Here is a 12,867-nt window from a genome sequence, read left to right on the forward strand (position 1 = left end):
CGATGACGCTGAGTTTGCTTTAGAAACACCCGTATTCTGCTTGCTTCCAATTCCTCACACACATACACCACTCGAACCTTCCGTAAAATAATCTTTCATAAAGTTCGGAAAGGTTGAAGTGAATTACAAGGACATTTGCGGGCTTCATTGCAGCGGATGCGCTGTGAGAGGCGTGCTCGTCGGTATTTCCCTGCTCTACAAAGTCATCATTTATGTGGTTTGGAATGCAGTGGACTTATATATTTAAATACACCACTCGAACCTTCCGTAAAATAATCTTTCATAAAGTTCAGAAAGGTTGAAGCGAATTACAAGGACATTCGTGGGCTTCATTGCACAGGATGCTCTGTGAGAGACGAGCATTTTGTTTGATATTACACTTGAAGTGTGCGGTCTTGCCCATCTATATTTTCCTTACAAGTGCTCTACAAAGTCATCATTTATGTGGTTTGGAATGCAGTGGACTTATTTAAATATATATGACCCTCACTAACAGAAGGCTGCTTTGTTTGTGAAGACTGCTCGCGCATGCAGCTGTGCGCAACTCTGTGTAAGTGCTTTAATGCACTTGCGTCTCAAAATGGTTTTATGACGCAAAATGAATGTAAACAGCCAGTTAGGCTATGTCTTTAGGGATTTAACGGACAGGACAAACCACATTACTTCTTATATTTTAAAAGAGATCCGTGCAGTGAATGCAGCTTAATAGATCTCCCGCTGTCTATGATGTCACAGTAAAAAACTACAGTAAAGATCAAAAATCACTCGCAGTTCTTGAATATGGAAAACGTTCAGATAATCTTAAATGGGCCTACTGAAAGCACTCTTTGTGGTTTGTAATATGTTTCTATGCTCCTCTTTATTATTTGCTACTTGCCTGTATGTTTTGAAGCTATATTAGTTTAAAATTCTTAACATACAACTTTTAAAATTTGTAATTTATTTTAAAAAGTACTTTTGTAAGGATATGTAAATGTAAGGATTTTAAGATTCTCAAGTAGGTAAACTAATTAATTAATAATTAAAAAAAGTAAAGTAAAAAAAGTAGATCAAGAATGTATGTGTGTGTGTGTGTATATATATATATATATATAAATGCTGTCAAACGATCAAAATAAAAGTTTTTGTTTGCATAACGTGTGTGTACTGTGTATATTTATATATAAAGACACACATACAGCATATATTTTGAAAATATTTGTATGTATGTGTATATATATATATATATATATATATATATATATATATAATATATGTGTGTGTATATATATATATATATATATATATATATATATATATATATATATATATATATAACATAAACGTAACATTTTTCTTAAATATATACATGCATGTGTGAATTTATATTTACATAATAATTATACACAGTACACATATATTATGTAAACAAACTTTTATCTTGGATGCGATTAATCGTTTGACAGCACTTTTATATATATATATACATTTACACTTTCAAAATAAATTTTTCGAAAGATTATTGCATGTTTTACAAGAAAATACTTAATTTTTGTCTTTTTACTTAAAAGATTCACGTTTAATTCAATGTTACTTGCAGTTTATTTTGTAATTACTTGTGAAATTTTTGATTGAAAATAGTTTCTACACCAATTATTTTTCAGTGTATGCCATGAAAATGCAATTAATTCTCAATGTGCTACATATGTAAACCTGTCAGATGTTTGTACTGACCGTGGTGTGCAGAGTTTGGTCAAATCAGGTCATGGATTCTCCTATTTAAAAAAAAAAAGGTGGGTAAAACTTCCAAAAATGTTTTGATTGACTTCCTGTCTCATCCATAATTCAGAGACTTTGACGTTTGAACTAATTATGGCTAAGAGACTGACCCATTTAGTTCATCTAGTGCTCTGCGGAGAGCGACGACTCCAGGGGGGTTTGAACCCCCGAAACAGCTGCGATGACTGTCAGAACTAATTCTGAGTGTGAAACAAAACTAAAGCGAACACTTTTTGGAGAGAAGAAGGTACATGTGTGACGTGCTCAACCACAGAACATCAAGAACTCAATAAGCTGGAAAGCTCTAAACTTTTTCACTAAGGTTGAGGCACATCTGGTACTTGGATAAGTTCACCTAAAAATACAAATCCTGTCATTTACTCACCTTCATTTTGATCCAAACCTGTATGTTTTTTTTCTTCTGCTAAACACAAACAGATATTGTGAAGAATGTTAGTAACCAAAAAGTTGGTGGCTTGCCATTGACTTCCATAGCATTTTTTTTCTCCATACTATGGAAGTCAATGGCTATACCCATGAACTGTTTATTTTTTTATAATAAATAAAATTAATAAATTTTTATTTATAATATGTAAAATAAACTACTACTAATCTTCATTAACTGGTACTTTAGCATTAACCTCTCTGCTGCCCTCTACAGCTCTGGATCATCCATGATGAAATGACTTAAGATTGACCAGTGTGCAATACAAGTTGATGTGCTCTAGAAAATGAGGTAAGTACATCTAAAGTTTGTTTTTATTGTGAGAAGTGGCTGGTCATGTGGTCTCAAAATGGCGACCATCTTAAAGGGGTAAACCGCTGTATGTAAAATGTTCCTAAACAAACTAGATTTACATGTTTTGTTGAAGAAAACGTGAGGGCGCTAGAGTGATGTGGATGGTTTCTAGGGTGTTGATGTGTGTCACTGCAAAATGAGTTGTTAAAGGTAGTGTAGGCGATTTTAAAGAGGCAAGCTAGTTTTGAAAGCATAAGATCTCACCCTCCCTGCAAATCACTCTCCAAAGCCACGCCTCCTCCAAAACTCATGAACGCACACAGGCAGACCAGAGGCTAACCAGCAACACGATGAGAGACGGCATTGATGAGTGAAAAAACATTACAGTACAAAGCGATATTACACAATATTACAATAATAACGCCTTCCAAATTCGCTCGGTCTGCAATAGTGTAAGGGTTGCAAATGCTTACTTTGACAGGTTGGTAGGACAGTCTATCATAGTCTTTGGACCGAAAAATATGATTGGACGAACATTTTATGGTCCTATGCCTTCCACAGATGAGATAAATATATTTAGAGACTTTCAACCAGCATTTCAATAAATTTTGAATCGAATCACCTACCCTGCATATTAGTCTTTTTTGTCATTTTCAAAATAAAAAATCTAGACGTCCTTAAAAACAAATAAATTGACTAGAGAAGTAATACTTCATAAGATATTAATACCGCATCTACACTGGGTGTGTCTAGAGCTTGTTTTCTGCAACAGTCCAAAAGCCTATGGAAATATGCTGTTGAGTTTTAGTTGAGGTAACCAGGTCGATGCATGAGGATTTGCCTACTAAAATACATCCACATTGCAGCGTCCTACTTGCTGTTGATCGAGGCGTCACTCCTATCCAATGTAGACAGGGTGACTTTGATTATATCTTGAAATGTATTTAGTCTTTTTTCCCCCCCTTCATTAACTTGTTTATACTTAAAACAAGTGAGAAACCTTGTATTAAAGGCACATTCTCAGAAAACAAGCCTTAATGTGAGTTAGCGTTGCTTTCCGACTAAATGTATCTTGTTTTAAGGATTTTTAGATATTTCAACTGGAAAATATTTTTTTTTGCTTGCTAATCTGTCCTGGGTGATTGGCCAAGTTGTTACTTACCAGTCAAAAGAGCCCATCCAAAACAATCCCAGCTGACATGGATCCACAAAAACGACTTATGCGAGCTAGGCCAGTAGTTGGCGATGTCACTCAGTGTAGAAACAGTACGCGCTTGTGCACATACAGATTCCTATAGACTGGGGGCAGTCATGGCCTAATGGATAGAGAGCCGAATTTGTAACCCGAAGGTCGCAGGTTCGAGTCTCCGGTCCGGCAGGGATAGACGGTGGGGGGAGTGAATAACCAGCGCACTCTCCACCTTCAATACGACTGAGGTGAGACCCTTGAGCAAGGCACCGAACCCCCAACTGCTCCCCGGGCGCCGCAGCATTGGCTGCCCACTGCTCCGGGTGTGTGTTCACTACTGTGTGTGTGCGCACTTGGATGGGTTAAATGCAGAGCACATATTCGAAGTATGGAACACCATACTGGGCCACACGTCACTTCACTTTCAGAACAAGTAATAAAACATGTGACGTCACCATTTTCAAAAATTTCTGTTTTCATAGTTTACGCAAGACCATAACGGTACCATTTACAAACACTTGCACTTTTAAGCCCGTTTTCAAAAGTTTGTGTTTTCAGGCCCCCAAAATGCTGTTGTCATGTAAATGAATGGCCGAAACAAAGATTTTTCGTTTTTTAGTTATAAATGGTATTGTGTAAATGCTGTCTCTATTATATTCTAGTCTTCAGATGTGGCTCATGTCTATCATTCATTTTCACACCAAAAATTAAATATAAGGGAATATGACGGCAACTATAACGTTTGATTAATCATTCTAATACTATGATAATAGAAGAGTTCACACCACAACGATAACACTGACGACAGAGAAACGATATCGTTAGAATCACTTTCAGAACGTTTTTCCAGCTGATGAAGGATAAAAACTGACAGGCAATCAGAATCCACTCAACTTTAAATGGCATGTGCATTTAAAGCGACAGATGACAAAACAGCGGCGCGCACTTATAATAAACAGAACGTTCTTGTCGCTTGGTGTGGACGCTAATTTAGTTATCATTCTTGGTGTGAACGGGGTGGAATTTTTTTTAAAGGATTTATCATCCACCTGGTGAAAATCGCAAGTTCACCCAAGTATAGCACATCTTAACAAATGACATAATTTGCGGCCTCATTCATATCCGTAGCACAAAAAGTGCGGGACAACTTTGGGTTGGAGCTTTGGTTTGATCCCTACCCTAATTATGAGCAATATTACCGATAGCCTACTCGCCTTAAAACCACCGTTAGTGAATTCCTTCACGTAATTATCCCTCCAATGCTGCAGTCTGCATTCAGCTGGCCATTTTGTAGTAAACAGCCATTTATTGTGGCAGTTTCATAAATCAATAGAAAATCATATTCTCTTTCCCACTCACAGAAACCTTCTCAGCACCATCATGGGGCTTCCGAGCTGTCAAAAACGTCCCTTCCGCCCCTAATACGGTCTGTGGCGAGACATAATTGAAGTGTGAATTTTATAATACACCGCGTAAGAGAAACAGCCGGAGCCTTATCCATTAAGCATCCGCAGGTAGCATGAATCATAAACGGCCTTATTTTCATGTCTAATCCCCACTGATAGGACTGATTGTGTTTTTGGTCATTATCCAGCAAACGCCACACACACCGTGCGACAAACATCTGAGCGTGTAAAATAAACAGAGACCACCACCAGTGTTGTAAGGAAACGGCAGTCATCCTGTTGTAAATATAATCACATTAGCAAATGACACCCATTAGGCAGTTTTTGAACACTTCGCAGTCTTTTTTTATTCCTCGGGGCGGCCGCTGGCGTCCGCAACACTGATGCTTCACTAACCGTGTGCTGGATGTCATTAGAAACTCATTTAGGGAAAACTGGCCTCCAAATTTCCATGTTTGTGTGTGCGTGTGAGATAATGTGCTTAGCGCAGCAAATTTCGCCTGTTTTTTGGTTAACTAATGAGTTCTCCTCTGCATGGGAGTTTAAGGAAGATTAATGGTTTACGCAGGGAACGAGGTATCGGAAGAACAAATTAGGTGCGAATCTCCTTCCCCTCTCAAAAAAATCTCATCCCAAACACCAGAGGCTGCACACCTGCCGTTCCTGTCTTCCCAAAACCCAACGTCCATTCTTTTTAATGCTTTTTGTTCCTGGCCCTTTCCTCGATCGCTTGTTTTACGTGTTAGCTTGGCGCCTATAGAGACGTTCGATGCTCTCTGCAGTGATTACTGTAATTAATTGGATGGAGGGGAATATTCTCCTGTCATGCTGTTCTGGGATCAGTTCTAAACATTGATTATCAGAGAGGTTTGGGATTGGGCAGTGAAGGCTGTTTCTGGATCAGTTATATACTGTATATAATATACTGTAGCAAAATATAAATATACCAATATATAACCCTAACATTTATATTCTAAATGATTTATTGCTAAATTACACATTGCATCTATATAAAAGATTAACACTACCATGAATATATTTAAAAATAAATGAATAAAATATATATTGTATTATTTAAATACAAATGATTACTATTTAGGGGATTATTTTATTATCTATTTAAATGATATAAAGATATGAATACTCATGGCATGAGATGTTGAAAAAACCCCGCAAAATGTAGTTGCACAATTCATTGCCTTTACAGCATTGCCACAGTCATTAGCTGACCTCACTAATCAACATGTTGACCATTGCATTGCATCTCTATTCCAATTTCATTTAATCTCGTCATTCATTTCAATGCTACATTTCCAGGTAATAGTAGATAAGAACCTACTGGAGAATTTAGTTCTGCATAACTTGGATCTTCAGTTAGTAGCTAAAGGGCAAATTCTTGATGCACAGAGAAAAGTTTGAGACTGCCAAGATGCTTAGCGGTCCCTTAGAAACAGACATCATCTCTCAGATCAGCACACTTCATCTTTACATATCAGTCTTTCATAACAGTTTCTAGGTTACTAGCCATCTTATTTTTCTACACAGAAGCAAGCTATTAATTTATGTGTGCGAGACTTTTGATCCTTCAGCTGCTATAGGTAAATAACTAGAATAAATAAATAAAGTGAAGTAAACTGTAAAGTTAATTTGCACTAAAACCCAGTGTGATTATGATGATAAATTTAAAATAACATAACAAATACCAGCATAATCGACTATTTTTGTATAGCAAAACTAATTGGACGTGGCTGACATGGAAAACTATGGAATGCAATCTTGCTAACTTTGTTTCCAGAATTGTGAGATATGAACTCAGAATTATGAGCTATATACTCAGAATAGATTTTTTGTTTTAAATTTCAGATTTTGCAACGGAATAAAAGTCAGAATTCTGACTTTTATTCCTTGCCATTCTGAGTTTATATCTAGCATTTCTGAGTATATCTCTCAATTCTGAAAGGTAGAATTCGTTTTATAGCTCATAATTTCAACTTTATCGTAATTCTGAGTTTATATCTCGCAATACCGAGTTCAAATCTCACAATTCTAAATTTGTATTTCGCCGTTCTGAAAAAAGCGATTCAGAATTCTGTGTTTATATCTCGTAATTCTCAATTTATATATCTTAAGTCAGAAAAAGTTAGAATTCTGAATTCATATCTGAGTTTATATTGTAATATAGTTTATATTGTAAATCTGAGTTTATATCTTGCAATTCTGAATTTATATTTCGCAATTCTTAAGTTTAAATTCTTAGTTTATATCTCAATTCTGAAAAATGTCGGAATTCTGAGTTCATATCTTGCAAATCTGAGTTTATATAATTCTGAAAAAAGGTAGAATTCTGAATTTATATCTCGCAATTGAGTTTCTCGTATAATTCTGAAAAAAGGTAGAATTCTGAGTTTCTCACAATTCTAAGAAAAGTCAGAATTCTAAGAATTCCAAGTTCATATCTCACAACTCTAAATTTGTATTTCGCAATTCTGAAAAAAAGTCAGAATTCTGAGATAAAGCCTCAGCTACCTTTTTAATTGATTATTTTTCGTTTCATGGCAGAAATGGACCAATAGGAAACCTCGCACATTTGAGTTCAAAAATGTCTGTGGCCGCTTGTGTGAATACTAGTGATGGGAAGTTCGGATCATTTTACCGACTCTGACCTATGAGTCCCGTTCAGCAAAATGAACGAATCTTTTTTTCGAGTCATTTCTTTCATTTTAGCAAAATATAATTAAAATGTTACGTTACTTCCCTGACACATCTACTACTTACACAAACGTTGATCACACTACAAACAATACAAAACTATAATGCTATAAGAAACAGAAAAGATTAATTCATTGTTTACCTGGGTCTTCAGTCTATGATTTGCTCACCTCACATCTTATCTGACAAGTCTTCGGGTTTGAGTTCGTTCGTTCGTTCTTTCATCACGTGACAGCCCCATAAACTTTAACCTACGCAGTCTGAGCCGGAAACAGAATTGATTAGTTTATCTCGCGAGTCTTTCGAATCATTCGTTATTTTGTCACGTGACGTGACAGCATTGGAGAGAGAAATTAATTAATTTACAAGCTTCCTTACCAACAGGTGCATAGTTATCATTATTATAATTATTATTATCATTATCATTTACGTTATGCGTATACTAGTGATGGGAAGTTCGGATCATTTTACCGACTCTGACCTATGAGTCCCGTTCAGCAAAATGAACGAATCTTTTTTTCGAGTCATTTCTTTCATTTTAGCAAAATATAATTAAAATGTTACGTTACTTCCCTGACACATCTACTACTTACACAAACGTTGATCACACTACAAACAATACAAAACTATAATGCTATAAGAAACAGAAAAGATTAATTCATTGTTTACCTGGGTCTTCAGTCTATGATTTGCTCACCTCACATCTTATCTGACAAGTCTTCGGGTTTGAGTTCGTTCGTTCGTTCTTTCATCACGTGACAGCCCCATAAACTTTAACCTACGCAGTCTGAGCCGGAAACAGAATTGATTAGTTTATCTCGCGAGTCTTTCGAGAGAAATTAATTAATTTACAAGCTTCCTTACCAACAGGTGCATAGTTATCATTATTATAATTATTATTTACTCTTACAGTTACGTGATGCGTTTCTGGTCTCAAATTGTAGCTTTTTACTTGCGGTTTATAAATGTGTGAATTTCTGTCATGATGGTTCTTTTCCATAACACTGAATGTTGTAACAAAGGTAAAAAGAGTTGGTTATTATTATCTCTTTCCGGCTCAGACTGCATTGGTTAAAGCTTATGGGTCTGTCACGTGATGAACGAACGACTCGAACCCGAAGACTCGAAACAGGTGAACTACTTGACTAATTCCAGTACAGAACCTATAGGATGTTGCGCATGCGTGACTGAATGAATCACTCCCCGAGACAACTCGTTCTTCCCGAGTCACATTAAAGATTCGTTCAAAATGAACTCTCCTACCCCGGAGCGCTGCTTCTGTTCAACGTCACCTACTTTATTACCTTCTTCCATGTTATTGTTTAGTCCGCTTTTCTCCCTCGTCGCGTTCGCCCGACAAGAAACACAAAAAGTCATTTGAATTCGGCCTCCCTCAGAAATCCCCCGGAGCGTCGGGACGCACGCCTTCATTTGATATCCACTCAATATCTCTCAGTCTCAGCGTTATTAAAGTTGTTGTGTTGCTGCTGGTCTTTTGTTCTCGTCGGTAATAAAGTTGCGCAGGCGTGCCGGTGGTCACGTAGGTCCACGTCCGCAGGTGTGAACTTTGATTTCTTTGACAGGCAGAGAAGTACTGACCATTACTCACCGGGGCCTTAGCGTATTGATAGCAGCGGCTTATTACAGTGAGACATCAGACACGTCAACCCTTTTTCAGTGACCCAAGCACTCTTTCAAAGTCAGCTCGGTCCTGTCCTTCATAGTTGTACTTGTGTACGACTGGGTTTGCAATACTTGAAAGAGCCAAGAGCCACATTCTCTAAAAAGCTACTTTTGATGACTGTCTTCAGTGGTGAGAGAACCTTTGAAGGTTTTTGAAGTAGGATTTTAAGGAAACATGTACAGTGTAAAGCCTATATATGAAATAATAGTGAGAAATATAGTATTTTTCTGTTTAAGTAATTTATATTTATTTATATAAAAAATAAAATGTAAATGCTAAAAAAAATAAAGCACAATGAACTATTAATGGTATTAATATGAAATAATTTTCTGTATTGATTTTTACATGTATTTTGAATTTTTGCTGCATTGCATTGTTTTAGGGTTAATGGAATTGTCCATGAAATTAATTAATTACATTTTATTTTTATTTATTTACTTATTATTATTATTATTATTTATTATGTTTTTTTTATTACAGTGTATGTATATAAAATATATATTTTGACTAAATATATATTTTATATAAACTGATTAGACTAAACAGATTTTTTGGGGGGGATTACTATATATATTTTAATGAAATTAATTTATATACATTTAAAGTGTAAACTTAAATTATTATTTTTTAAATATAATATATAAATGAAAAGTAAAAATTTAAATAATATTTCACATTTTATGTGTGTGTGTAACTGATTTGTGGGGGATTTTTTTTAATGAATATATATGATATAATATTTAATATATACAACATGTTGAATATGTATAAATAACGAATAAAAAAAAATGCTTTTTTTGTTTTTAATTAAAAAGAGGGATTACTATAAATTTATATAAATTATTACATTATTAAAATAAATTACACATTTATATAAATTATATTGTATGGAACTTTTTATTAACCTTTTTTGGGTTCAATCATGGAAAAAAATATTAAATGCCAACTTGATTTAAACAAGTGTTGTGCTATTTTAGTGTATTTAGTTAAACTGGATTGCAAGTGGTTTGTCAATACGTAATTTTTTATTTTTGCACTGAATTACTGCAAACTATCCTGCTGGGTGTTATAGTTCGCCATACGTCTTGTATTATGACAAATAATAGTAGAGACCAAACATACTTATTATTGTTGCCATTATGATCCATTTTCTTCTATGCCAGAGCTGCGTTTCCACCCTCATCATCAGTGAAGTGTAAATTTAGGCGCGTGGGTTTGTTAAGGTTTCAGACGTCAGAGGCTACGTTTCCTCTGAAGCTAGAGTAAAGAGTGAACAAAACGGAAAAAGATCAAAACCAGGGATTCAAAGGACCGGAAAGTGAGGGAATCACCCGTGATTGGCCGCTCGTGTTTGTGTCCTTGTTATTCTGAATCCAGTCCATTCAGGACTGCTTGGCCACTCATAAAACGGAGATGTGAGAGAATAAACGCACACAGCCTTGTCTATATAAACTGTGGCAGACAGAAAAAGCGTTTTTGCTTGTGCCTCATTAACTCGTACACTCGAGCAGATCTCACACCTGAGCAAAATTAGACTCGGAGGGGCCGAACGAGTCCCAGAACATCATGATTATCCAAACAGGTACTTTCATAACCCAACCAATGCAATTTGCACGTGTCTTAAAATAAATGTTACGTCTACAGGAAGTCACATGCCAACATTCAACCGTTCCCAAAGAATATCACACCAATTACCATGTTCCCTTCGACTTTGGACTGTTAATCATATCCTGAAACGCATCTAATGTTGGGAAGTTCTCCATAAAAACATACAAATGCTCCAAAAAACGGGACTGATTTTGAGTTGTAAACGAACGTTTCGTTCCCTTCGTTCTCTGGTTTGTGCGCTAGTGATTTGGTCAGAGGCTAACGACGCTGACGGCGGAGGAGTGTTCGGGAGACGGGTTTTAAGCGGCTAATTTGTCTGGCAGCATTGCTGTGAACAGACAGTGGAATTGTAAAAATGCCCTCATCTCCTTGGCAATATGCATCATTCAAGTCTGTTGCCGTGGCGACGGGAGTATTGTCTCCCCCCCTCCCCCCAGCCTTTATTGAGTTTACTCCGGAGAGACAGATTAAAATAACACAAAGTTTTGCTGCAACGCAATTTCTTTTCTGCGACACCCTTAAGAAGGATTGTAATCTCCTTTCACAACTGAACACATGCGACCAAACACACTAACAAAGAGGTATTTGACATACACAACTACATAAGGATTTGACTATATATATATATATATAAATATAGTGCGTGTATATATTATAATTAAAAATGTTTAAATGATGAAAAAGTATGTGATACCCACAAATATTAATTTCTTTACAAAACTAAATCGTTTCTTTATTTTTAAAAGGGTTATTTAAGGCATTGGTTTACTTTTTTTTTTTAAAAATATTTAATAATTTAAAAACATTTTTATATTATATGGAATAATATATAATATAAAATAATTGTATTATATTATAGAAAATAATAGAAAAATTTATTTCACTAAACGTATATGTATTTTGGAATGTATAGATCACAATATATAGTTTAACATTTGGAATATATCTGTAAATTGGAATATGTATTTAAATATAAATTCTGAGTGTATAGTTACATATTGTTAATTCTACATACTTGCGTAAATATCAATATGTATAATCCTCAATATTTAAAATATATTAACTTTTTAAAAAAATCTGTATAACTTAATGATATATAAAATGCATTTATATATTTATAAAAATATTTTAGATTGCATGTGTATTTTACTTAAATTATATACATTTAATATATGTTGTAATTTCACTATATGTACCTATAGCTTGATATGTATAAATCAGAATAGTTATAAATTGCAATATGTTACAATAAGTTATAAATTCTAAATATATAGTTATAAATTATTGGTAGTATAAAAATGTATTTAAATATAAATAAATATATATATATATATAGATAGATATATAGATATAAATAAATCTTAATATGCATAATCCTATATTTATAAATTGAGTATATAGTTATATTATTGGTGTTAATTCTATATATTTACGTAAATATTAATATGTACAGTCCTCAATATTTAAAATATATTAACTTTTTAAAACATATGTATAACTTGATTATATATAAATTACATTTATATATTTGTAAAAATAAATATTTTAGATTGCATGTATTTTACTTAAATTATATACGTTTCATATATAGTTGTAATTTCACTATATGTACCTATAGCTTGATGTGTATAAATCAGAATAGTTAAAGGACAACTTTGATAAAAGGCTTTGATCCACTTCAAATGTTGACTACTGTGTGTGTATAATAATATATATATATATATATATATACACACACTCTCTCTCTCTCTCACACGTATGTGTGTGCCTCATA

This window comes from Sinocyclocheilus grahami, unplaced genomic scaffold (assembly GCF_001515645.1).
Source record: "Sinocyclocheilus grahami isolate Dianchi unplaced genomic scaffold, SAMN03320097.WGS_v1.1 scaffold87.1, whole genome shotgun sequence".
NCBI classification, from domain to species: Eukaryota; Metazoa; Chordata; class Actinopteri; order Cypriniformes; family Cyprinidae; genus Sinocyclocheilus; species Sinocyclocheilus grahami.